Genomic DNA, 26828 nt, shown 5'->3' with positions numbered 1-26828 from the left:
AAGAAGCAAGTCTTCAGAACTGGGTGGCTATTGCTTAAGGTGGTCAATGGCCATTCTGGACCCAACTCATTGGCCTCTGTGACCCTCTTGTTTCAGGGCTTCCCAGGTGGTGCTAGTGGTAAAGGACCCACTTGCCACTTTAGGAGATGTAAGAGATGCGGGTTCGATCCCTGGGTTGGGAAGATCTCCTGGAGAAGGGCATGGCAATCCACTCCAGTACTTTTTCCTGGAGAATCCCATGTACAGAGCACCCTGGTGAGCTATGGTCCATAGGGTTGCACAGAGTTGGTCATGACTGAAGCAACTTAGCACACACACACAGTCTTTATACCTTCATTAAGAGCCAAAGTGTGCTTAGAGCAACGTTTAGCTACAATCCTCTTACAGAGGTGGCCATTCAACACACGCAGAGAAATTTTCCTGTCTCCTGCCTCAGATGAAGAAGGAGAAGAGGAGTGTTAAAAATATGACAACAAAGTCCCAAAGACACACATTGCAAACATAACTGCTACCCTTTAACAAGTGCTTGCTATTCCAGGAACTGCATCAAATATTTCACATATGCTATCTTTATTATCCCTCACAACAGTTTTGGAAGGTAGATAATAGAATTATCTACATTTTACAAATCAGAAAAGTGAGAAATTAAGAGGTTAGGTTGCTTGTCCAGGGTTGCAGGGTACGTGGCAGTGCCACTGGAACCCAGGTCTATGTAACCCCCAAGTCCATGCTCTTAATAATTCTTAAGATAATAATTATAATAGTAATTAGTATTATTAATACTTGTTTTAATAATTTATTTCACAGGGCCAAATATATACGAATTATAAAAAGGAAATTTATGAATTGGACTTCATAAAAAGTAAAAAAGTCTACTCTTAAAATGCACTATTAAGAAAATGAAAAAGCAAGCCATAGGCCAGGATAAAATACTTACAATAGCTATATGTGACAAAGCATGGTTATTCAGTTTATATAAATAATTCTAACTCAGTAATAAACAGACAAACCACCAGTAAAAATGTGCAGAAGAGTGGTACTGGTCTTTCACAAAAGAGAATATAGCAATTATTAATAATTATATAAAAAGAAGTTCATAAGTAATCATAAAATCATAAAATAAAATATAAAATAAATATTTATATTAAATAAATATAAAATCAAATCAAATCATAAAATCATAAGTAATCATGAAATGCAAATTGAAACCACAATGAGATACCACCTCACACCTATTACAATAGCTATAATTTAAGAGCCTGATAATGTCAAGTGTTGGTAGGAAAGTGGAGCAATTGCAAATCTCATCTACTGCTGGTGGAATTGTAAAATGGCACAACTATTTCTAAAAATAATTTTATTGTTTCTTATAAAGGTAGATATATATTTACCACATGATCTAGAAATTCCACTCATATATTTACCTAAGAGAAATAAAAATGCATTTTCACAGAAAGACTTGTATGTAGAGGTCGATAGTAGCATAATTCATATACCAGAAAGAACTTAAATGCCCATAAGCTGTTGAACTTAGAAGATGTGCATTATGTTCACATAAAATAATAATAATAATGATAGTAACAATAAAGAAAAGCTGCTGATACACACAAAAACATAAGAGTTCAGAGACCCTATGCTAAGCACAAGAAGACAAACACCAAGGAGTATATTCTACATGGTTTAATTCACAGGAAGTTCTAGAACATATGAAACGGACCTACAGTTTACAAAGAAAAAAGGCCAGTTGTTACATGGGGAAAGGTGTGGGAGGTGTTGGAGATTTACTATAAAGGAGCACAAAGGAAATTTTGAGCTATATAGGAATGTTTTCCACCTTAACTGGAATGGTAGATACATTATCAATCTGTACATTTCAGACATGTAAATTTTCTTACACATAAATTTGATAAAGATTTAGGAATTATTTTAAAGGAAAAATGCCTTTAAAAGTTACCTGATTAAAAGAAAATTTGACTTAATAAGTTAACAAGATAAGTCACTGTTTTTAAGATGGTGTCTGAGAATCAGTCTGCTGTTCTAATAACCAAATCCAACACAGCAGTCTGGGAAACGTACTTGTTAATTAAAGATATTATGCAATAGATCCATTCTCGTCTGTATTCCCATGGATGGTAGCATTACTTTTCCTACCAGAAGCTGTTACCAAAAGTAGCCACAGATAGGCAGAGAGCCCATACAATATACAATGTCTCCTCTATTGTCCATCTTATTTCTTGAAGAGTTCATAGGTACTCCAGAAGTTGGAAAGATCAGTGTCTTTCTAAGCACAGATCTCAAGACAGTCCATAATCAAGTCCCTTCTGGCTCTCTGAAGACACTAGTCTTGTAGAAATCAAAGAACACATGGAAAGTACCCTTGATCTTGCATTAGACCAACAAACCTGATTATCTACACAGTGTTATTTATCTTATTCTGTACCCAGAGGCTGGGCACTGGGCTTCTCACTCTCTTGGTTTGGGATAATCCCATAAGCTCTCTGAGACGATGTTCTTAGGAATTTAAGCATGGAATCCATTAATCTTTACCAGCAATATCTGAACCAGGCCTCCAAATCCTTCCATTTTTTTCCATTAAGTATTGAGACACAGTTACAGATATCCTACCATTTTCAAAATTTGACATACAAATTGAACTTCAATTATGGCCATAATTTCAAGTTCACAGTCATTAAAGAATAAAAAAAAATCCTGGGCAAAAAGGCATAATCAAATCTCATCTTTTTTATAGCTGAATAGTATTCCACTGTATATAAATATATGTATATAATACATATGTACGTGTGTATGTTGTTGTTCAGTCACTCAGTCATATCTGGCTCTTTGTGACACCATGGACTGCAGTGCACCAAGACTCCCTGTCCCTCACCATCTCTTGACGCCTGCCCAAGTTCATGTCAATTGCATCAGTGACTGTCATCTAGCCATCTCATCCTCTGATGCCCTCTTTTCCTTCTGCCCTTATCTTTCCCGGCATCAGGGACATTGTATAAAAGGACAAAAAGATGTGTGCATGTGTGTGTGTGTGTGTGTGTGTGTATGAGTATGCATACATATATATATTATTTATCCATTAATCTGTTGACAGGCACTTAGGTTGATTCCATATTTTGGTTATTTTAAATGATTCTTCAATAAACAAAGGGGTATATTTAACTTTTCAAATTAGTGTTTTGGTAGTCAGAAATTGAGGGTACTATACTAAGTGAAATAAGTCGGATGGAGAAAGGCAAATACCAAAATACTACATGACTTCATTCAAATGTAGAATATAAAAAATAGTGAACAAACCAAACCAAAGCAAACATATAGATAAACAGAACAGAGTAGGGATTACCAGAGGGTAAGGGTAGTTGGGAGAGGGTGAAATGGGTAAAGGAGATCAACTAAACGGTGACATATGGAAACAAAACTGTTGCTGTTAGTGTATGCAGAAGTTAAAATATAACATTTTACACATGAAACTTATATAACGTTATAAACCAAATTTTACCAAAATTTAAATAGAAAGGCATAACCAGAATTCAGTGGTATTGATCAATAGAAGGGCATTACTCTTTCTCCTCATTACTCATAAAAGGCAACTAGACTAGAATCTCCACTGCATGGAGTATGACATGTAAGATCTGGGCATATACAAGGTATCTGAAAAATAAGAAAACATATTAAAAGTGTTTTCATTTCTGTACTGTACTTTTTCACATTACTGGTTGTTCCCATGACTTACATTTAGTGGCATTTTGCCAGCAAAACATTTGGAGGTTGAAGGAAAACTAACATATTGTTTAATAATAAAGATCTCTAATGTTTCCAGAATTTTCAAACATTCTATGTATTAGTCATGTCCTTGAAAGTCGGGTTGTTTTAGTTTCAGTTCAGTTCAATTCAGTCGCTCAGCTCAATTCATGTCCGACTCTTTGTGACCCAATGAACTACAGCACGCCAGGCCTCCCTGTCCATCACCACTCCTGGAGTCCACCCAAACCCATGTCCATTGAGTCAGTGATGCCATCCAACTATCTTATCCTCTGTCGTCCCATTCTCCTCCTGCCCTCAATGTTTCCCAGCATCAGGGTCTTTTCAAATCAGTCAGATCTTTGCACCAGGTGGCCCAAGTATTGAAGTTTCAGCTTCAACATCAGTCCTTCCAATGAACACCCAGGACTGATCTCCTTTAGGATGGACTGGTTGGATCACCTTGCAGTCCAAGGGACTCTCAAGAGTCTTCTCCAACACCACAGTTCAAAAGCATCAATTCTTCGGCGCTCAGGTTTCTTTATAGTCCAACTCTGATATCCATACATGACCACTGGAAAAACCATAGCCTTGACTAGATGGACATTTGTTGACAAAGTAATGTCTCTGCCTTTTAATATGCTGTCTAGTTTGGTCATAACTTTCCTTCCAAAGAGTAAGCGTCTTTTAATTTCATGGCTGCAATCACCATCTGCAGTGATTTTGGAGCCCAGAAAAATAAAGTCTGACACTGTTTCCACTGTTTCCCCATCTATTTGCCATGAAGTGATGGGACCAGATGCCATGATCTTTGTTTTCTGAATGTTGAGCTTTAAGCCAACTTTTTCACTCTCTTCTTTCACTTTCATCAAGAGGCTCCTTAGTTCCTCTTCACTTTCTGCCATAAGGGTGGTGTCATCTGCATATCTGAGGTTATTGATATTTCTCCCAGCAATCTTGATTCCAGCTTGTGCTTCCTCCAGCCCAGCGTTTCTCATGATGTACTCTGCATATAAGTTAAATAAGCAGGGTGACAATATACAGCCTTGACGTACTCCTTTTTGTATTTGGAATCAGTCTGTTGTTTCATGTCCAGTTCTAACTGTTGCTTCCTGACCTGAATACAGGTTTCTCAAGAGGCAGGTCAGGTGGTCTGGTATTCCCATCTCTTTCAGAATTTTCCACAGTTTATTGTGATCCCACACAGTCAAAGGCTTTGGCATAGTCAATAAAGCAGAAATAGATGTTTTTCTGGAACTCTCTTGCTTTTTCGATAATCCAGTGGATGTTGGCAATTTGATCTCTGGTTCCTCTGCCTCTTCTAAAACCAGCTTGAACATCTGGAAGTTCACAGTTCACATATTGCTGAAGCCTGGCTTGGAGAATTTAAAGCATCACTTTACTAGCGTGTGACATGAGTGGAATTGTGCGGTAGTTTGAGCATTCTTTGGGATTGCCTTTCTTTGGGATTGGAATGAAAACTGGCATTTTCCAGTCCTGTGGCCACTGCTGAGTTTTCTAAATTTGCTGGCATATTGAGTGCAGCACTTTTACAACATCACCTTTTAGGATTTGAAATAGTTCAACTGGAATTCCATCACCTCCACTAGCTTTGTTCATAGTGATGCTTCCTAAGGCCCACTTGACTTCACATTCCAGGATGTCTTGCTCTAGGTGATTGATCACACCATCGTGATTATCTGTTTTAGTTTAGTTGAATTAAACCTGCAACTCAGGTAGCTACTGTCACATGGTGGTACAGACAGGTTATCCAGCTAATTCTTGCTCTTCACTTCTTTGCAGACATAGATCTCTAAGATAAGCTATAGATAACCTTATCTCATTCTACTTTTCTGATATATATATATATATTCTCTATTAAAAATAACTCCATGAGCCTGATGGTTTGATTGCAGAAATCAATCAAAAGAAAAATCACAGGCATAATACCTGAAATAAAAAGAACACCTAGCACAATAACATAGATTGTTATCAATCCTAATTAGCTTGTTGTTCAGTTGCTAAGTCGTGTCCAACTCCTTGCAACTCCATGGACTGCAGCATGCCAGACCTCCCTGTCCCTCACTATCTCCCAGAGACTGCCCTAATTAGCTTAATCAAATCCTACTAAACCCCCAATCTAATTAGAACTCACTTAGAATCAGTTCAGCTTTGAAATCTTGCCCCAGGTCTTGGCCTGGGCATAAGTCCTATTTGCCGCCTGCCTGAACTGTTGGCTTTGATAGAGGCTGTGGGGCATCAAGGCTTGGCATGAGGCTGGTCCCTTTGGGCACTGAAACCTCTTAATCAGTCACTAACTATAGTTACTGTCTGCTAAGACCTATCTATTCCTGACTCACAGGCTGTTCTCAGTGCAGTTAAACTTCTGGTATTCTTCCTGGACAGAGGCAAGGGAAGAATACCTTCACTCTTCTCAAATTCCATGGGCTTAAAAAGAAAAACCTAAAACTTTTATATAGAATGAGTTCCTCTACCAGAACAAAAAGCTCTTTTAGAGCACCACTCTTTATGGTCATCCTTCATTAATTCATTCATTCTCTCTCTCTTGCATGTAAAAATTGTGGTAAAATATACATAACGTATTTACTATTTTAGTCATTTTCAGTGTGCAATTCAGTGGTATTAAGTGCATTCACAAAGTGGTGCACACTGTCCATTTCAAAAACTTTTTTTTATATCCCAAACTATCTCTTTTAATAAATGATGTATTAATATTGATCCCCTTGCTTGAAAACCTCCAATTTCTTCACAATTAATTTTTTGTCTACAATAAACTGGCCTTTAAAGAGTTATCAATCAGGCCTTCCTTCCCCCTCTTTTTTTCTTTCTAGAACTTTTAAAATATTTTGAACATACCAAATCAAACCATTTTTAAGCATTTTCTCAGAATAGAAGTTTACTCACAGAGAAATTATGGCACGAGGGGTGTGACATTCTCCCATGATACAGAAGATGAGGTTTCAGACCAAATCTTAGAGAGGAGTTGAGTTTCTCCCTATTGAACTCTGCCTTTATTTCAGGAAATTGTTACTGTATAATTTGTGGTGGAACGCTAGGCTACAATAGCAGGTAGGCAGCTTTGATTGTCTTCGACAAATTAAGAAAAAGCTAGTATAGTCCACAATATATGCTCACTTATAGCTTAGATTAGCTACAATCATAAATAAGTGAGCCTTGCAAGTCCATGTAGGACAAGTGGGAAAAATACAGAAGCCTATGAAAGTTTTCTAATGTTTGCTTTGGTTATCCTACTTCTATCAACAGGTTTTTCCACTATTTTTTTTAAAGTAATTCTGACCCTATCTAAACCAGATTAATCTGTTTTTAAACAATTAAATTTCAAAGTAAAAATATTCCATTAATACTTTCTTGCTCTGTACTAGAAATCAGAAATATTCAAATCAGAAGCATTAATTCTCTGGCCTTTCAGTTTCCTGCCTGCTAAAATAACTCTTTAAAAAAAACTAATTAATTTATTTTAATTGGAGGCTAATTACTTTACAATATTGTATTGGTTTTGCCATACATCAACATGAATCCGCCACTGGTGTACACGTGTTCCCCATCCTGAACCCCCCTCCCACCTCCCTCCCCATACCATCCCTCTGGGTCATCCCAGTGCACCAGCCCCAAGCATCCTGTATCCTGCATTGAACCTGGATTGGCGATTAGTTTCTTATATGATATTATACATGTGGGTTGAAAAATCACCATAGGGCTTGCTTTTTTTTTTTTTTTTCACTGAAAATGAAACTAAAGTCGTTAGTATTACAAGACAGGGGCTTCCCAGGTGACTCAGTGATTTAAAATCCACCTTCCAATGCAGGAGATGTGGGTTTGATCCCCGGGTTGGGAAGATCCCCTGGAGAAGGGAAAGGCTACCCACTCCAGTACTCTGGCCTAGAGAATTCCATGGACTCTATAGTCCATGGGGTCACAAAGAGTCGGACACAACTGAGCGACTTTCACTTTCACTGTAAAATAGATCTCAATTAGGAGGCAGCCCTGCAACCTGGACCTCAAGAGTGACTCATTATTTTGTTCATTTCCTCAACAAACATTTATTGATCACACAGCTCTGGAAAGTTGTTAAAGAAAGAGTCCATTATACAAACTATAGAAATCACTGATAGATTTTCAGTGTCTCTTAGTAATAGAAACAGGATAAATTCATCTGATAAGTGTTGGGACTAGAGTTTGACTTAGTTTCCCTTTGCAATTATTATTGGTGCATTTTCGAGCGGCCAATAGCTTTGAAAGGATCTCACCCACACTGTGCTCCAATAACACTTGCATCATGGTTTTCTTGAATTCTCTGTCTTCTTACCTTTGGTATTCTAGAAGGTTAAACTACAAAAGAAATACTCCCAATTCTAGTGAGGCAGACTGTATTACATCAGAAAAGGTATTAGTCACTGCGATTTAAAGTGATTTAAAGCATAATTAAAGGTACTTGTAGGAAAATGTAGGAAAATGTCAAATGTAAATAATAAAATATCAAACAAGCTCAGCAGACATGGTCTATGTCTCATACAACCCCTATGTTTGACATACCACTTAACCTTGAACACAGTAGGTGACTCCTACTTTGAAAAATAATTTGTTTCAAGACATACCCACACTGTGAGACAATCATATATATTTACTAATCTATAAGCATGTTCACAGAAGCTGGTCAAAAGCACTTACAACTTTTCTGCTGTTATGAATGATTATAAAGTACATCTACAAAAAAAAGTGAAAATTTTTCCTACAACTGGAAACATCTTGAACTCTTCAAGGCTGACATAACTTCAGAGCAATGGAAACCACATTTTTGACTGCATCTTAGGGCCTACCACAGAATGGAAAAAGAGATGGGGTTTTTTGGGGGCGTGAAGGAGTGTGGTCAGCAGAGGGGAAACTATTATAGTCTGGCACTTTTAACTTCTTCAATATAGATTATGGGTGGGATGGGGGGTGGGTACATGCTTTCTCATGGATAAGTATAGTCTGGAAAATGTGCCCTCAATTTTGTCTGAGGAGAGAGATACTTAATATTTTAAAAAATCAACCACAATAGTATGTACCTAGTGCCTACTATATGGGAGAAAAAGGGAAGCAGAAGAAATATACTGTCTTTAATACGTATACAACCTAGTTGAGGTGACAAAATATACAGATTGTGCTAAATCATGTTTCACGGTATTAATACCATTAGTATTCAGCATAAGGGCAAAGATGTGGCTTCAGAGTAATTGGGAAGACATTCTTTGGCTCAGCCTTTCATAGACTGCTTCAAGAAATATTCAATAAGAATATCAAAGTAAGTTTTACGCATCCTTTGCAATTTTTGCAGAAGTAACTTTCTACTAATGTTAACTAAAGTAACATAGGCCCATCAAAAAAGATGATGGGATTTTTTTCAGTCCTCAGCTCCATTATCAAAGAAATCCTTTGCCCAGAGTAGGTACTTGATGAAATTTTGTTCAATAAATGAATTTTTGGTAATTTTCTTGTCTAAAGTAATCAGTCATATAGCTGGTTTAATCACTCACTGTAATGGCACCTGCTACTTCTAGGGTATTTTGCAGTTTTCCCCCATTAAGTCTGCATAACACTAACAAGGTTGTAAGGTTATGGAGGTGTTGCACATATGTATTCTATCACATAACTATGTCTCAGTGCCCTAAGAGAACATGAGTTCCTCAAAGGACGTGACTGGGCTAAGCTTTCTGAGCACCTTCAATGGGACTTCCGGAATCTGCATATAGAACATGAGCACACTGTGTCCTGCTGACCTACTGGAACTTGGCATATATATTCAGAGGCTTAATTAATAATGCTAAACTGATTCCTCATCAACTTTTGTATCTTCAATTCTAATTTTGCACCAGTGGGTGATCTGGTTAATGTCTGTAAGATTCAGGGGATGTTTTAATAAATTGTACCTATTAGCAGGTTATATTGAACGCCTCTTTTCCCCACCATACATCCAGCAACGTACACTTCTGTGGTCTCACAAAAATGTATTTACCACTGAGAAGAGCAAGCTCAGGTCTCTCCCAAGTATACTTAACACTAGTATTTTACTTCTCTAAAAGCAGTGTTAACATAGAGCTGATTGCACATTCAATTACCATGACAGACAGCAAAGGGACCAGTCAACAATTCACACACCCACTTACTCTCTAGCCTCCCTCTAGACTTTCAGTGATTCCTGCCTGATTGGAAAAAGGAATTTAAATGTTCCTATTACTTGATCCTATTAAAGAAAGACAGATCTCAAAAAGCAAGTGTCATTGAGCTACTGTATGGGAGGAATCATGTTCTCAGACACATGATTATTATCCCAAGTTGAAATGTCTGAATCATGTTCTCAGACACTTGATTATCATCCAAAGTTTAAATGTTTCTCTCTCTCTCTTTTTGATTAGCCTGGATGACAGTGAGCTGGGTAAGTAGAATATAGGGCTCTCATGTACAGCCTTTGCTTGGCAAGGTAACCTGCAGATCCAGTGGACCTTTCTTGCATCTTCTCCTTCCTCTCTAGAGACTCCAGCCCTCCAGCATAATAAATGCACTCAAGTCTTTCCCATCCTCAAGAAACACTTCCTTGATTTAAGACTCCTTCTAGTTACTGGCTTTTCCAGTATTCTACAGAAAAATTACTTGAAAGATTAGCTTATATTCACTGTTTCTTTTTCCTTCCTTACCAGTCACTGCTTTCACTAAGGTCACCAATGACCTCCACATTTACAAACCGAGTGAATAATTTTCTGCCACAGTATTACTCGATTACTTGATATCTCTTAGGTATTTGACATTCTCTCTTAAAACTGAATTTTCTCTTGGCTTTAATTATATTCCCTTTCCCCCTTCCAGTTGGAAGCTCCTTTTCAATGTTCTTCATGGTATTCCCATTTTTCTTTGTGGGCTTCCTCCACAATCATTTAGATACTGATATTATCCCTGATGCTGTTTTTACAAACATCTGAATGATTTATTCCAAATTATGGCCTATATTTCCAGTTAATTCTGATGACTTCAAGTCTGTATCTCAGAATTCTTGTGTTCCAAACTTATGTTGCAACTTGCTGAAGGGCTATTTCCACCTGAATGTCTCACACGCATATAATATTCAGCATGTACAAAACCAAACACGTTTTATTTCCCTGAAATTTTCCTCCTTGTCTTATGGTGCTAACATGAGTGTAGTTTCCTAAGTCAGAAATCTAAGTCAACCCACATTTCTCCCTTTTCCTTGCTGCTAACATTCATTCACTAATTCACAAAATCATGCTGTTTCTGTCTTGTTAATAACATTAGCATCTGTTTCCTTCAACTTCATTTGGACTTTACCACATAAACTCAGGTATTCATTATTTCTTGACTGGTTAACAATACTTTCCTAATTGATTTCTTTCCAAATCACACCAGTCCACTGAAATAATGCCATTCACAGTTTCCCACTATTTTCAGGATCAAGTTTAAACTCTTTAACTAAATACACAAAGTTCTTTATGACTTCTTTCCACTCCACTAGCTTTATCACTTTTGTATGTGTGCACTATTCTCCAGCCATATCAAAATATGTTTAATTTCTCCAAATAAATCACATTTGTGCAATATGAATAACACCAGAGTAATGTGAATGTACTAGAGTAGGACTTATCAAACTGTTTCTGTAAAGGGCCAGATAGCAAATAATTCATGTTTTGCTAGTCAGAGAGTTACTGTTGCAACAACTTTGCCAATGTAGTGTATAAAAACAGCCATAAATAATCTCTAAACTTAATGAATGGGCATGACTGTGTGCTAATAAAAGTTTGTTTACAAAAATAAGGGCTTGTCAGATTTGGTTCTTCTTGGGTCATAGTTTGCTGACTCTTGAACTAGAGTACCATGGTATATAAAGAAATCCTGTCTTCAATCCTTTTATAGAGCCAAAAACTAATTTTGATTTTTGTGCCAATTGGGATTTTCAAATGATAGGTTTACTTTAAACAAGGTACACCTGTACTTAAGACACATTAACCTCAGAGAGATCTAGGACAAAAAAGTAATTAATTTCCATCCACAAACTATATTCCTGGACATAAAACAAACTCAAGCTTTCCTAAGTATTCCATAAGTCTATGCTTTCACTTGGAAAATAAACCATCTTCTAAGAATTATTTGTTTCATTGGATTTGACATAGTAACTTATCCTTGTGGTTCATTTTACTTTTTCCTGACGTTAAAGTTCCTTGTAAATCACTTCTTTTTTCTAGATGCTTGTGTCTCCAGAGTGGCGGAAAATTCAGAATCTGATAAATATTGGGCATGGCAGGGAAAGACTGATATCACCAAATGCTTCTATGATCAATTATGTCATTGGACAAGCAGACCAAGTGTCCTTACTCTGAAGGAAAAAGTGAAGTTAGAAATACTTGGAATATCTTCATTTCCAGGTAAAGTTTTAAAAATATGATTTTTAAGTTTAATCTAGGGACTGATGATTAAGGAAGGCTATGATAATTTCCTCCTTAGTAAAAGAGAGGAAACAAGGGGCAAAGCAAGGGTTTAACCCAATATATAAGCAGAGTGGGTAGCTATCTTCTGTGGTCTAGTGTTTGTGAGCCTCCCCCACATCTCCGTTATCACACTCTCAAGTTATCAAGCATTAGTAGACATGAATTTTCTTCTTTTAAGTGTTATCCTTTACAAAGAAATAGTTGTTAAGTTTTAGTATGGTAATTATGCTAGGTAACATTCCATTTGAATTAAGATAATGCTCTTTAAGAATAAATCAAGTAGGAATAAATTGCTATCAAAAAGAGTAACACATCATGAGGGGATCATTACCTACTATGACCACAGTGTTGAGATTATCATCTTTGACCCTGTGGATTAGGGCAAGGGAGGATAATGCAGTCACAAAGGGAAGGAGCCTGGAGCCTTGACCACAAAGACCTACTACAGCAACCGTGGATTACTTACATGTAGATGAACATTCAAGGGGGAAAATAAACAAGCCACTTCAATCTTGGTTAAGACAATGAGTACTTGTTTTGTTGTTGTGTTATAGCAGCCCAATTTCCTATATCACAACTAATTTTAATTATTTATCATCATCATCACCACCATTAATATTGTCATTTACCAACACACAGAGGATCCAGTTTATGTTTCAGTCTACCAAAATTGCTTTCAGAAAAGTTAAGAACTTGGTTATTAGACACTTTTAAGACTTTATTAAATAGATAAAAATTCTGGCAATCACATGTATATATCCAGGAAATGTAGAGAGTTGTGTATGAAATGAGCCAAGACTCTTCTTTCTGAGTCTCAGTTTCCTCATGTATAAGAGGCAGAGTTGAAACACACAATTTCTAAGGCTTCTTCCATTTATAAAGCTTATGATTCTAACAGTCTATAGACTGTACTTCATTTTTCCTTATTAGTGATTTGGTAACTTCAGTCAAGGAAAGAAAGTGAGCTTTTGAACATGATGAGTGGAAGCTACATTTAACCCTGAATTATGGCTTCAAGAAGTTGACTGCTAATTTTTTTTTAATGCTGTGGTGACAATATCTAACATGTGCACTCTCAAAAATGATCCATTATATTCAGAGAAATCTATTTCTATTTTAACATAAGGGAATATTGATTCAAAGGGGTGCTAAAGATGACTATCCTCTCTCCAATTCCTATACATTCTTCTCCTTTTTCCTCTTTTATAGGTAATATCTGAAGCACACTTAGGCTCAATAGTCCCCAAATTCATGGTATTGTGATCACTGCCTTGTCTTCTTCTTTACTATTCATAGTTCTCCCCTTTCATGTCAAATATCTTTCTTGCCAATGCAAAGTATATACAATGGAAGAAGAGAAAATGCTCTCTGGCTTTAACAGTGGGGGGTAGAATTGCTACTCATGAAATTCCTTTAAGTTCTTAATCTGTGATTAATCTATCATCACTATACTTAAAAAGAATAGAGCATTGACTCTCATTCCAGCATGTCTATCAAATCTAAAATTCTTTAAACTGAGAGTTGTCATAAAATGTTGTAATGTAGCTGTGCAAAAATATTGCTAGCCCCAAAGGAGTAAGTTTCAACAGATATGAAGCCATTAGGAAGACATACTTAAATGAGAATACACTTGTGATTCCCACTGAAAGAATATATTTTTAAGTCATGATAAAATAGATTATGTCTCAAAAGGAAACAATAATCCAAATATCATTTACTTAAAATAGTAAAACTTTATTTTTATTTAGGTTTCACATACAATATAGGTTGATGGGGTGGAGGCTTTGTCCAAGGTAATCATTAAAAACCCAGGCTGAAGGAGGATCTCTTTAAAAAGGGCTTGAACAATCACCAAAGAAAGATAATTGAGAAGCTGAAGCTAAGCATTGTCAATTAAATGCTTCCACCAAGAAATGACATGTGTCACTTCTGCTCACATTTCAATGACCAAAGTAAGTCATGTTGGCCACACCTAATTTCAGCTGGGCAGGAAAGTGCATTCCTACCATATGGCTAGAAGGACTGAAATATTTCTGACAGTCTTACTGCCTGCCACAGAGTGTAAGACTGTATATCATGTGACCAAAATTTCAGATTTAGTTAACTGCTAGATATGTGAGTTTTTAACTCAATGGACTTCATAATCTTCCACACTGGTTTGTTGTCAGGATCAAATAAGTAATGTAAAATGAAAAGTATAAGCCATTAATCAAATGTAATTTTTTTAAATGAAGTCTTTGAAATAAATGCAGGAGTACAAGGCTAAGATTTGACCATTTTCATGAGTTCCATTCTAGATGTTTAGCTTTTCTTCACTTTACTTCCTAAGTACTTTCAGATTCTTAAAAGCCTATTAGGCCAGAGGAATTCAGAACATAAACTTAGAAATAAGGGAACAAATGAGTCTCCTCACTTGCCCTTAAATTTGACTTGAGGCAAATGTTTTTTTTATTTAACAACTTGTTAAGTTGTAAGTTCAGGGTGACCTTCAGTTTTTCAAAAATTCTGTTTGGAGAAATGCTGAAAACTGGAATATAAGTTGCTAAGATTGACTTTTCAACTCTTGGGTCTTACCTTGGGTGGACTTGAGCTTGAAAAATGGAGACAGTATAGTTAAGACCTTGAAGGAGGTTTAGTTTAGTTCCAAAGTAAACAATGCATGGAGAGTTAATGATTTCTACCAAAACACTGTACCTTTTAAATATGCCTCATCTTGAGATGGATGAAATGAGATCCCAGAAGCCTCTCTGGGCTTGATAGAAAGAGCACTGGTGGGAAAAGTCACAAGTTTTTCCCGGTTCCCTCTGTGTGCACACAGAATGGATCAGGGACATACTGGCCCTTGCTAGGATGGAGGCTAAACAACTCATTTCCCAGGGTATGTTTCTAATGACCCTCTTCTAGGACAAACTTCCCAGGAAAATCTCTGTTTCAAACCCCTGAGATTGTTCTGGGAACTTCTGAAACTTCTCTGGGGCCCCCTTTGCTTGGGAGAAAACACAGGCAAAAGAGTTGAGTAAGCAAAGAATGGACATGAACTTGAGCAAACTCCGGAAGATAGAGGAGGACAGGGAAGCCTGGCATACTGCAGTTCATGAGGTCACAAAGAGTTGGACATGACAGAGACTGAACAACAGCAACAAAGCAAACTGTCACAAAGGTTTCAGCAAAGATAAGTCAAAGTATAAAGATGGTAACTTCTTGTACATGAGAATCTGATTTCTGTATCAACGAATGGTTTTAATTCTGATAAAAACAGCATATGTCTATATTGTTGGGGGGTTAAGGAAAGGAAGGACTCAGATTAAGGGATGTGGCACATTCATCAGGAGGGAGGTCTCCACAGTCTCCTGGCCCTCCTGGTCTAGCCTTTCCTTGTGGTCTCCCGCCTCTGGGAAGAACTAAGGATATTACTACCACTCAGGTTGTCACTAGGTGACCAGGTAAGGGAAAGAGGAGCATCAAGTGACCCCCAACTCTCTTCTTCCCTTCAACCTGTGAAAAAAGTGAAGATGACTGGGTATATACTCCAGTGTTGCCCAATACTGCTCCATCTCACTCATTAGTCAGAAGCTGTGTGACAGAGGCCTGGCTAGAGACATGAACAGCTTTCTTTTTGTCCCCTGGTGTCAGTGATGCTGGCATTTTGGTCCGTGTCCTGGAAGGAGCTCAGTTCAGCTCAGTCACTCAGTCATGTCTGACTCTTTGCGACCCCATGAATCACAGCACGCCAGGCTTCCCTGTCCATCACCAACTCCAGGAGTTTACCCAAACCCATGTCCATCGAGTCGGTGATGCCATCCAGCCATCTCATCCTCTGTCATCCCCTTCTCCTCCTGCCCCCAATCCCTCCCAGCATCAGGGTCTTTTCCAATGAGTCAGCTCTTCGCATGAGGTGGCCAAAATATTGGAGTTTCAGCTTCAGCATCAGTCCCTCCAATGAACACCCAGGACTGATCTCCTTTAGGATGGACTGGTTGGATCTCTTTGCAGTCCAAGAGACTCTCAAGAGTCTTCTCCAACACCACAGTTCAAAAGCATCAATTCTTCAGCGCTCAGCTTTCTTCACAGTCCAACTCTCATATCCATACGTGACCACTGGAAAAACCATAGCCTTGACTAGATGGACCTTTGTTGGCAAAGTAATATCTCTCCTTTTCAATATGCTGTCTAGGTTGGTCATAACTTTCCTTCCAAGAAGTAAGTGTCTTTTAATTTCATGGCTGCAGTTACCATCTGCAGTGATTTTCGAGCCCAGAAAAATAAAGTCTGACACTGTTTCCACTGTTTTGCCATCTATCTGCCATGAAGTGATGGGACTAGATGCCATGATCTTAGTTTTCTGAATGTTGAGCTTTAAGCCAACTTTTTCACTCTCCTCTTTCACTTTCATCAAGAGGCTCCTTAGTTCCTCTTCACTTTCTGCCATAAGGGTGGGGTCATCTGCATATCTGAGTTTATTGATATTTCTCCCAGCAATCTTGATTACAGCTTGTGCTTCTTCAAGCCTAGTGTTTCTCATGATGTACTCTGCATATGAAGGAGCTCAGGTCTACCCATATCAGTGGATGCTTCTCACCGGTTTCAGGTAAAACTTCCACCTAATAAATAGTGTGTTAGCACTGGAGCCTGGATAAGCTCCTTGGGGACTGGGAACCATTAGATGAAATATTCTTCCTTCTCCCTGCCCTTTGCTGAGTCATTCTCCATTAGAACAATGGCGCTGGGCTTGTCATCTGCAGGTTCGTAGGTGACGTAGCTGCCTTTGTTCTTCTACAGGTAAAAGAAGATCAAAATCACGACTGAGAGCACAGTGAGGAAGACCACGGTGATAACAACTACAATGAGGGCTGTGCTGGCTTCAGTTATCAGGGACAGGGCCTCAGTGGCCTGTATAATTGTGGTAGCCAACAGTTCTTGTTCTGGAGGAGGCATGGTTGGGAGGCTAGTCATTGTGGCAGCAGGATGGGCACCAGTAGGGAGGTGTGAATCTTTATTTTTTAAAATTTTAATTGGAGGCTAATTACTTTACAATATTGTGGTGGTTTTTGCCATGCATTCAAATGAATCAGCCATGGATGTACATGTGTTCCCCATCCTGAACCCCCCTCTCACCTCCCTTCCTATCCCATCTCTCAGGGTCATCCCAGTGCACTAGCCCTGAACATCCTGCCTCTGCATCGAACCTGGACTGGCAATCTATTTCACAAATGATAATATACATGTTTCAATGCTATTCTCTCAAATCATCCCACCCTCACCTTCTCCCACAGATCCGAAAGTCTGTTCTTTACATCTGTGTCTCTTTTGCTGTCTTGTATATAGGGGCATCATTACCATCTTTCTAAATTCCATATATATGCATTAATATACTCTGTTGGTGTTTTTCTTTCTGACTTACTTCGCTGTGTATGATAGGCTCCAGTTTCATCCACCTCATTAGAACTGATCCAAATGCATTCTCTTTAATAGCTGAGTAATATTCCATTGTGTATATGTACCACAGCTTTCTTATCCATTCATCTTCTGATGGACATCTAGATTGCTTCCATGTTCTGGCTATTGTAAACGGTGCTGCGACGAACATTTGGGTACATGTGTCTCTTTCATTTCTGGTTTCCTCGGTGTGTATGCCCAGCAGTGGCACTGCTGGGTTGTATGGCAGTTCTATTTCCAGTTTTGTAAGGAATCTCCACACTGTTCTCCATAGTGGCTGTACTAGTTTGCATTCCCACCAACAGCGTAAGAGAGTTCCCTTTTCTCCACACCCTCTCCAGCATTTATTGTTTGTAGACTTTTGGATAGCAGCCATTTTGACCACTGTGAGATGGTACTCATTGTGGTTTGATTTGCATTTCTGTGATAATGAGTGACGTTGAGCATCTTTTCATATGTCTGTTAGCCATCTGTATGTCTTTGGATAAATGTCTGTTCAGTTCTTTGGCCCATTGTTTGATTGGGTCATTTATTTTTCTGGAATTGAGCTGCAGGAGCTGCTTGTATATTTTTGAGATTAATTCTTTGTCAGGTGCTTCATTTGCTATTATTTTCTCCCATTCTGAAGGCTGCCTTTTCACCTTGCTTATAGTTTCCTTTGTTGTGCAAAAGCTTTTAAGTTTAATTAGGCACCATTTGTTTATTTTTTCTTTTATTTCCATTACCCTGGGAGGTGGGTCATAGATGATCCTGCTATGATTTATGTCAGAGAGTGTTTTGCCTATGTTTTCCTCTAGGAGTTTTATAGTTTCTGATCTTACATTTAGATCTTTAATCAATTTTGAGTTTATCTTTGTGTATGGTGTTATAAAGTGTTCTAGTTTCATTCTTTTACAGGTGGTTGACCAGTTTTCCCAGCACCACTTGTTAAAGAGATTGTCTTTTCTCCATTGTATATTCTTGCCTCCTTTGTCAAAGATAAGGTGTCCATAGGTGTGTGGATTTATCTCTGGGCTTTCTATTTTGTTCCATTGATCTATATTTCTGTCTTTGTGCCAGTATCGTACTGTCTTGATGACTGTAGCTTTGTAGTATAGTCTGAAGTCAGGCAGGTTGATTCCTCCAGTTTCAGTCTTCTTTCTCAACATTGCATTGGCTATTTGAGGTTTTTGGTATATCCATACAAATTGTGAAATTATTTGTTCTCATTCTCTGAAAAATACCATTGGTAGTTTGATAGGAATTGCATTGAATCTATAGATTGCTTTGGGTAGTATACTCATTCTTACTATGTTGATTCTTCCGATCCATGAACATGGTATATTTCTCCATCAAAGACATCTTTGATTTCTTTCATCAGTGTTTTATAGTTTTCTATATATAGATATTTTGTTTCTTTAGGTAGCTTTATTCCTAAGTATTTTATTCTTTTCATTACAATGGTGAATGGAATTGTTTCCTTAATTTCTCTGTTTTCTCATTATTAGTGTATAGGAATGCAAGGGATTTCTGTGTGTTAATTTTATATTCTGCAACTTTACTCTATTTATTGATTAGCTCTAGTAATTTTTGGGTGGAGTCTTTAGGGTTTTCTATGTAGAGGATCATGTCATCTGCAAACAGTGAGAGTTTTACTTCTTCTTTTCCAATCTGGATTTCTTTTATTTCTTTTTCTTCTCTGATTGCTGTGGCTAAAACTTCCAAAACTATGTTGAATATTAGTGGTGAGAGTGGGCATCCTTGTCTTGTTTCTGACTTTAAGGGAAATGCTTTCAGTTTTTCACCATTGACGATAATGTTTGCTGTGGGTTTATCATATATGGCTTTTATTATGTTGAGGTATGTTCCTTCTATTCCTGCTTTCTGAGGGTTTTTTTTTTTAATCATAAATGCATGTTGAATTTTCTCAAAGGCTTTCTCTGCATCTGTTGAGATAATCATATGGTTTTTTATCTTTCAATTTGTTAATGTGGTGTATCACATTGATTGATTTGTGAATATTGAAGAATCCTTGCATCCCTGGGATAAAGCCCACTTGGTCATGATGTATGATATTTTTAATATGTTGTTGGATTCTGTTTGCTAGAATTTTGTTAAGGATTTTTGTATCTATGTTTATCAGTGATATTGGCCTGTAGTTTTCTTTTTTTGTGGCATCTTTGTCTGGTTTTGGTATTAGGGTGATGGTGGCCTCATAGAATGAGTTTGGCAGTTTACCTTCCTCTGCAATTTTCTGGAAAAGTTTGAGTAGGATAGGTGTTAGCACTTCTCTAAATTTTTGAAAGAAATAGCTGTGAAGCCATCTGGTCCTGGGCTTTTGTTTGCTGGAAGACTTCTGATTACAGTTTCGATTTCTGTGCTTGTGATGCGTCTGTTAAGATTTTCTACTTCTTCCTGGTTCAGTTTTGGAAAGTTGTACTTTTCTAAGAATTTGTCCATTTCTTCCAAGTTGTCCATTTTATTGGCATATAGTTGCTTATAGTAGTCTCTTATGATCCTTTGTATTTCTGTGTTGTCTGTTGTGATGTCTCCATTTTCATTTCTAATTTTATTGATTTGATTTTTCTCCCTTTGTTTCTTGATGAGTCTGGCTAATGGTTTGTCTAGTTTATTTATCTTCTCAAAAAACCAGCTTTTAGCTTTGTTGATTTTTGCTATGGTCTCCTTTCTTTTTTTGCATTTATTTCTGCCCTAATTTTTGATTTCTTTCCTTCTACTAACCCCGGGGTTCTTAATTTCTTCCTTTTCTAGTTGCTTTAGGTGTAGAGTTCAGTTATTTATTTGATTTTTCTCCTGTTTCTTGAGGTAAGCTTGTATTGCTTATGAACCTTCCCCTTAGCACTGCTTTTACTGAATCCCATAGATTTTGAGTTGTTGTGTTTTCATTTTCATTTGTTTCTATGCATATGTTGATTTTTTCTGTGATTTGTTGGTTATTCAGAAGTGTGTTGTTTAGCCTCCATATGGTTATATTTTTAATAGTTTTTTTTTTTTCATAGTTAACACCTGATCTTACCGCATTTTGATCAGAAAAGATGCTTGAGATGATTTCATTTTTTTTTTTTGAATTTACTAAGGCTAGATTTATGGCCCAGGATGTGATCTATCCTTGCGAAGGTTCTGTGTGCACTTGAGAAAAAGGCGAAATTCATTGGTTTGGGGTGTAATGTCCTATAGATATCAATTAGGTCTAACTGGTCCATTGTATCATTTAAAGTTTGTGTTTCCTTGCTAATTTTCTGTTTAGTTGATCTATCCATAGGTGTGAGTGGGGTATTAAAGTCACCCACTATTATTGTGTTACTGTTAATTTCTCCTTTCATACTTGTTAGCATTTGCCTTACATATTGTGGTGCTCCTATGTTGGGTACATATATATTTATAATTGTTATATCTTCTTCTTGGATTGATCCTTTGATCATTATGTCGTGTCCTTCTTTTCTCTTTTCACAGCCTTTATTTCAAAGTCTATTTTATCTGATATGAGTATTGCTACTCCTGCTTTCTTTTGGTCTCCATTTGTGTGAAATATCTTTTTCCAGCCCTTCACTTTCAGCCTGTATGTGTCCCTAGGTTGAGGTGGGTCTCTTGTAGACAACATATATAAGGGTCTTGTTTTTGTATCCATTCAGCCAGTCTTTGTCTTTTGGTTGGGCCATTCAATCCATTTACATTTAAGGTAATTATTGATAAGTATGATCCTGTTGCCATTTACTTTGTTGTTTTAGGTTTGAGTTTATAAACCTTTTCTGTGTTTCCTGTCTAGAGAAGATCATTTAGCATTTGTTGAAGAGCTGGTTTGGTGGTGCTGAATTCTCTCAGCTTTTGCTTGTCTGTAAAGCTTTTGATTTCTCCTTCATATGTGAATGAGATCCTTTCTGGGTACAGCAATCTGGGTTGTAGATTTTCCTCTTTCATCACTTTAAGTATGTCTTGACATTCCCTTCTGGCTTGAAGAGTTTATATTGAAAGATCAGCTATTATCCTTATGGGAATCCCCTTGTGTTTTATTTGTTGTTTTTCCCTTGCTGCTTTTAACATTTGTTCTTTGTTAATTTGATTAATATGTGTCTTGGGGTGTTTTGCCTTGGGTTTATCCTGTTTGGGACTCTCTAGGTTTCTTCGACTTGGGTGGCTATTTCCTTCCCCATTTTAGGGAAGTTTTCAACAATTATCTCCTCAAGTATTTTCTCCTGGCCTTTCTTTTTGTCTTCTTCTTGGACTCCTATGATTAGAATCTTGGGGCATTTAACATTGTCCCAGAGGTTTCTGAGGTTGTCCTCATTTCTTTTAATTCTTTTTTCTTTTTTCCTCTCTGTTTCATTTATTTCCACCATTCTATCTTCCACCTCATTTATCCTATCTTATGCCTCAGTTATTCTACTGTTGGTTCACTCCAGAGTGCTTTTCATCTCAGTTATTGCATTATTCATTATTGATTGACTCTTTTTTTTATTTCTTCTAGGTCCTTGTTAAACTTTTCTTGCATCTTCTCAATCCCTATCTCCAGACTGTTTATCTGTAATGCCATTTTGTTTTTAAGATTTTGGATTATTTTTACTATTCTGAATTCTTTTTCGGGTAGACTCGCTATCTTCTCCTCTTTTGTTTGGTTTGGTGGGCTTTTATCATGTTCCTTTACCTGCTGAATATTTCTCTGCCTTTTCATCTTGTTTAGATTGCTGTGTTTGGGGTGGCCTTTCTGTATGCTGGACGTTTGTGGTTCCTTTTTATTGTGGAGGTTCCTCCCTGTGGATGGGGTTGGATGAGTAGCTTGTCAAGATTTCCTTGTTAGGGAAGCTTGCATCAGTGTTCTGGTTGGTGGAGCTGTATTTCTTCTCTCTGGAGTGCAATGAAGTGTCCAGTAGTGAGTTTTGAGGTGTCTATGGGTTTGGTATGACTTTTGGCTGTTTATATTTTAATGCTCAGGCTTATGTTCCTGCATTGTTGGAGTATTAGCTTGGTATGTCTTGCTCTGAAACTTGTTGGCTCTTGGATGGAGCTTGGTTTCAGTGTAGGTATGGAGGCTTTTGGATGAACTCTTATCGATTAATGTTCCCTGGAGTCAGGGGTTTTCTGGTGTCCTCAAGTTTTAGATTTTAGCCTCCTGGCTCTAGCTTTCAGTATTATTCTTACAGTAGCCTTAAGACTTCTACATCTGTACAGCACCGATGATAAAACATCTAGGTTAATGGTGAAAAGATTCTCCACGGTGAGGGACACCCAAAGAGGTTCACAGAGTTACATTGAGAAGAGAAGAGGGGGGAGGGAGATAGAGGTGACCAGGAGGAGAAGAGGGGGAATCAAATGGGGAGTGAGAATTCTAGCCAGTAGTCAATTCCCTATTTGCTCTCCACAGCCTGGAACATCCAGAGAGGTTCACAGAGTTAAATAGAGAAGAGAAGGGGGAGGGAGGAGATAGAGGTGACCTGGGGGAGAAAAAGGAGAGTCAAAGGGGAGAGACCAATCATGCCAGTAATCACACTCCAAAGTAAAAATGGGTACTGAGGATTGGATTCTTAAAGGTACAAAATTGATAACAAATACCAAAAAACAAAGATTAAAAATCTAGAGTAGAGGTTAAACTCTCCAAAATACAATATAAAAAAAAACAAAACAAAGGCACAAATATTATAAAAATATATATATGTGAAATTTGTTTTTAAAATAGGGTCTTTTTTTTCAAGGTTTTAAAAATGAAAATTAAAGGAGTAATAAAGAACTTAGAAATTAAAAAAATTAAATTAAAAAAATGATAATAGTAAAGTATATCTAGGAATTTCTCTGGAGCTGTTGAGGGCAGTGTGGGGTTAGTTCAGTTTCATATAGTTCCTTGTTCCAGTTTATACTTCTTCTCAAGGTCTATAAGGCCCCTTCCAATGTAGTCACTGCTAACTACAGGGTTTTAATCTGTTGCACCTGTCACTTCCAAATCGGTTCCCTCTTCTTTATTTTGGCTTCCTCTGTTTGCAAGTCTCTTCAGGGTCTAATTTCCACCCTGACACAAGGTGGTGAAGGAGGTCATTTATTTAGGTTCATTTGTGCTGAGGGGAGGGAGGAACACTGCAAACAAATATCACTGGCATGTGTGGGGAGTGCTTGCATCGTCAGGCCACACTGGGCTTGCCCCCACTCACAGCGTGTGTGCTTTCCCTGTCTATACTGCTCAGGCTCCAAGTTGCTCTGCAGGGGAACTGTCTAAAGTGGGCCCTGGGTTGCGTGCACGTCCCAGGTCTACTCTGCTCAGGTTCAGGTCCTCACGTACTCCACAAAGGCACAGACTCAGTTGGGCCTGCATTTTGTGCCTTTCCCAGGTCCGAGCAGCTCCAGTGACCAGCTTGGTGAGTGCACTCTCCCCAGGTGGGCAGTGTGTCTTATCATCTCCTGGTCCCAGCCCCTGGGTTTCCTGGGTGCTCTGCAAGAGTGCCATCTCAGGTGTGCCATGTGTCTCCTCTGGGGATCTGACCTCTGACTGTGACCCTCCTGGTGGGTGTCAACCATCCAGGATCCCAGGAAGGCTGTGTTAGCAACTGGGAGCCTGCTCACAGTTTGGTAGAGGGTGCTATGTCTGGAGTCGAGATCGCCCCTCGCCTTTCAGCTCTGGCTGTCGCCCGCCTGCCTCTCTGCCTCTGGTGGGGGGAGGGGCCAGTGTGCAGCCGGGTTAGCTCCCTAAGATTGTCCTCAGGGCATGCAGGCTCTGTCCTTACCCTAAGCATATAGCCTGCACGTCCCTGTTCAGCCCCTGCTCGCTGCTGGTGGACATGAGCATCTAAGCTTCTTCTCCACTGTGAGTTGCAATTAGGCATGTAATCTGTGGGTCCCCCCCTCCTTATATTACCCTCTGAGATTCCAAAACTCCCCACAGACCCACTGGTGAGAGGGTTTCCTGGTGTTTGGAAACTTCTCCTCCCTCACGACTCCCTCCCCAGGACGGGTCTCTGTCCCTAACTCTTTTGTCTCTCTTTTTATCTTTTATATTTTGTCCTACCTCCTTTTGAAGAGAATGGGCTGCCTTTCTGGGTGCCTGGTGTCCTCTGCTAGCATTCAGAAGTTGTTTTGTGGAATTTGTTCAGCATTCAAGTGATCTTCAATGCATTTGTGGGGGAGAAAGTGGTCTCCCCATCCTATTCCTTTGCCATCTTAGGACCGCCCCCAGGAGATGCACATCTTACCAGCAGACAGGTGGTGGCAGTGGAGATGGGCTGGTGCTGCCGCATCCCTCTCAACTCAACAAGGGTGGCACCACAGGCACTTTGGGGACCCGCAGGGGACTCAGAACTGAGAAAGCACCCAGGGATGTGCAGAGTTAGCTGCTGAAGCCCCAAATGTAATTTTTAATTATCCATAATTTACTGATGAATTATTGTATCTAAAAATAGGGGCATGAATGCTCCTTCTGTAGATAGAGTGTAAAATCTCAATTTGTGGGAATTTGGAATGGCAATCAAATAACAGCAACCATTCAGCAATAAATTACTATTTATAAAAATTATATATACAATTACTTACTTGAAATGATTTGGGATTTAACTCAAATGTTTCTACAAATACATATCAGTCACATACTATTCCAGGACAGTTTTACCTGAGTTTAATGACACCCCTCCCTTTTTCTGTCACCTGAACCCAGTGGTATTTTGAGCTACCTAAAAAGGTGTCATAAGATTCTAATAAGAATGCTCAAAGGGATTTTAACTATATTCAGATTTTCCTTTTTTAAAGCAACAGCTTTAGTGAGATGCAACTCATATATGTGTTTCTCTTTTTAATAACTCTATGCTATGTGGCCCATTGAGGAGAGGCAGTGAATGTCACAAAATCAAAATTAGAGGCATAGGGGATACTGCTTAAAAAAAGAAGGCAAAAACAATGTTGTGACTGCTTTGTTTATGGTTGTTATTTTAATTTTTGTCTTTCTCTCTTTCTCTGTGTCTCTGTCTCTCTTACACACACACACACACACACACACACACAGAGTTTTGACAGTTTTATTATCTTCCCTTATTCTCCTATTCAAATTATGTTGATATGCCCTGGGGCCTGGTATCAGAGGGTACCCTTTGTAAAATCTAACAAATGAGCGAAAGTACTAAAGAGAAGTGACTCCATGAGGGTGACTTTCTGATTTTTTTTTCCTTTTTTAGGATTTTATCTTCCTTTTAAGAAAACTCCCCACAAATCGCTGGATAAATGCCATAGGCTATAGATATTTAGCAAAAGTTCCCTGGGGAAAATGTATGAAATTTCTAATGTGTCAATAATGTTACATTTTGCAAAGTCTGTTAAACTTTCCAGGCTGAGAAAATCCAAGACAAATTGACAAATGAGATTTTATATATCGGCCTTCCAGATTCACCCACAAATAATGGTATGGTAGAAGATACCAAATAATTCATAATGACATAATCCTTTGCAATCAATGATTCAAATGTAAATGAACTCTTAAGAAGGAGAAAAATATAACCCATTACTCAGAGATCTATACCTTTGCTAAAATTCTACTTTATTTAGCTGGAAGTCCTCTTGTCCTTTTGTATTCTTGGCACAGTTCTCCATTGGGTGTCTGACTCATCTCTAATCCTTAAAATAAATTATTCTGATTTTCAGCTAGAACTGTGGTTTACATATGTGCAGTGTTTGTGTATGAATGGTCCCTGCATGTGTGTCAGAGTTGGGAGAATGCTCATGCCTTTCGTAGTCCATGGACCTCAGATCTAAGCTACTGTCCCCATAAATCTACAGCTTTAGCCTTAAGGGAGTGTTCTGCTCTGGTTTCACACTTAGTGAAGTGTTTGATTCATCACTTTGCATCTCTCTATCTGTACCACTCTCCTCCATCCCCTCCTTTGTCTTGGATAGCTCATTTTATGTTTTAAGTTCTGGGTCATGGGTACATTTTCTCTCCCTAACAGGAGCTGGCCTTAAAGATTCCATTTTAAAAAAACTTTCAAAATTGAAGTAAGCACTTTTCTCCCTCTCTCATCTCTATCTTCATTTCTAGAGTTATCAAATTAGACAATATCAAACATGTGCTGCACCCTTTCCCTTAATGCATATATACAGCTAGATCAATGGGAAGATAGTTCCTCCAGAAATGCCTGGGGCAAAATAGAAGGACATTTG

General features: G+C 38.2%; 1 protein-coding gene and 1 pseudogene across 3 annotated transcripts in view; both read right to left on the bottom strand.

Annotated features, from left to right (window-relative positions):
• IL1RAPL2 (interleukin 1 receptor accessory protein like 2) overlaps positions 1-26828 on the bottom strand; it is a 1180425-nt gene that overhangs the window by 159395 nt on the left and 994202 nt on the right. The window lies entirely within an intron of this gene.
• Positions 16831-17316, bottom strand: LOC147340909 (small cell adhesion glycoprotein pseudogene; annotated as a pseudogene).

This window comes from Bos grunniens, chromosome X, assembly GCF_055505025.1.
Source record: "Bos grunniens cultivar Pamir isolate PY7600 chromosome X, Bosgru_T2T1.0, whole genome shotgun sequence".
Taxonomy (NCBI): domain Eukaryota; kingdom Metazoa; phylum Chordata; class Mammalia; order Artiodactyla; family Bovidae; genus Bos; species Bos grunniens.
The sequence above is the reverse complement of the archived record's forward strand: the minus strand, read 5'-3'. Positions and strand labels throughout refer to the sequence as shown.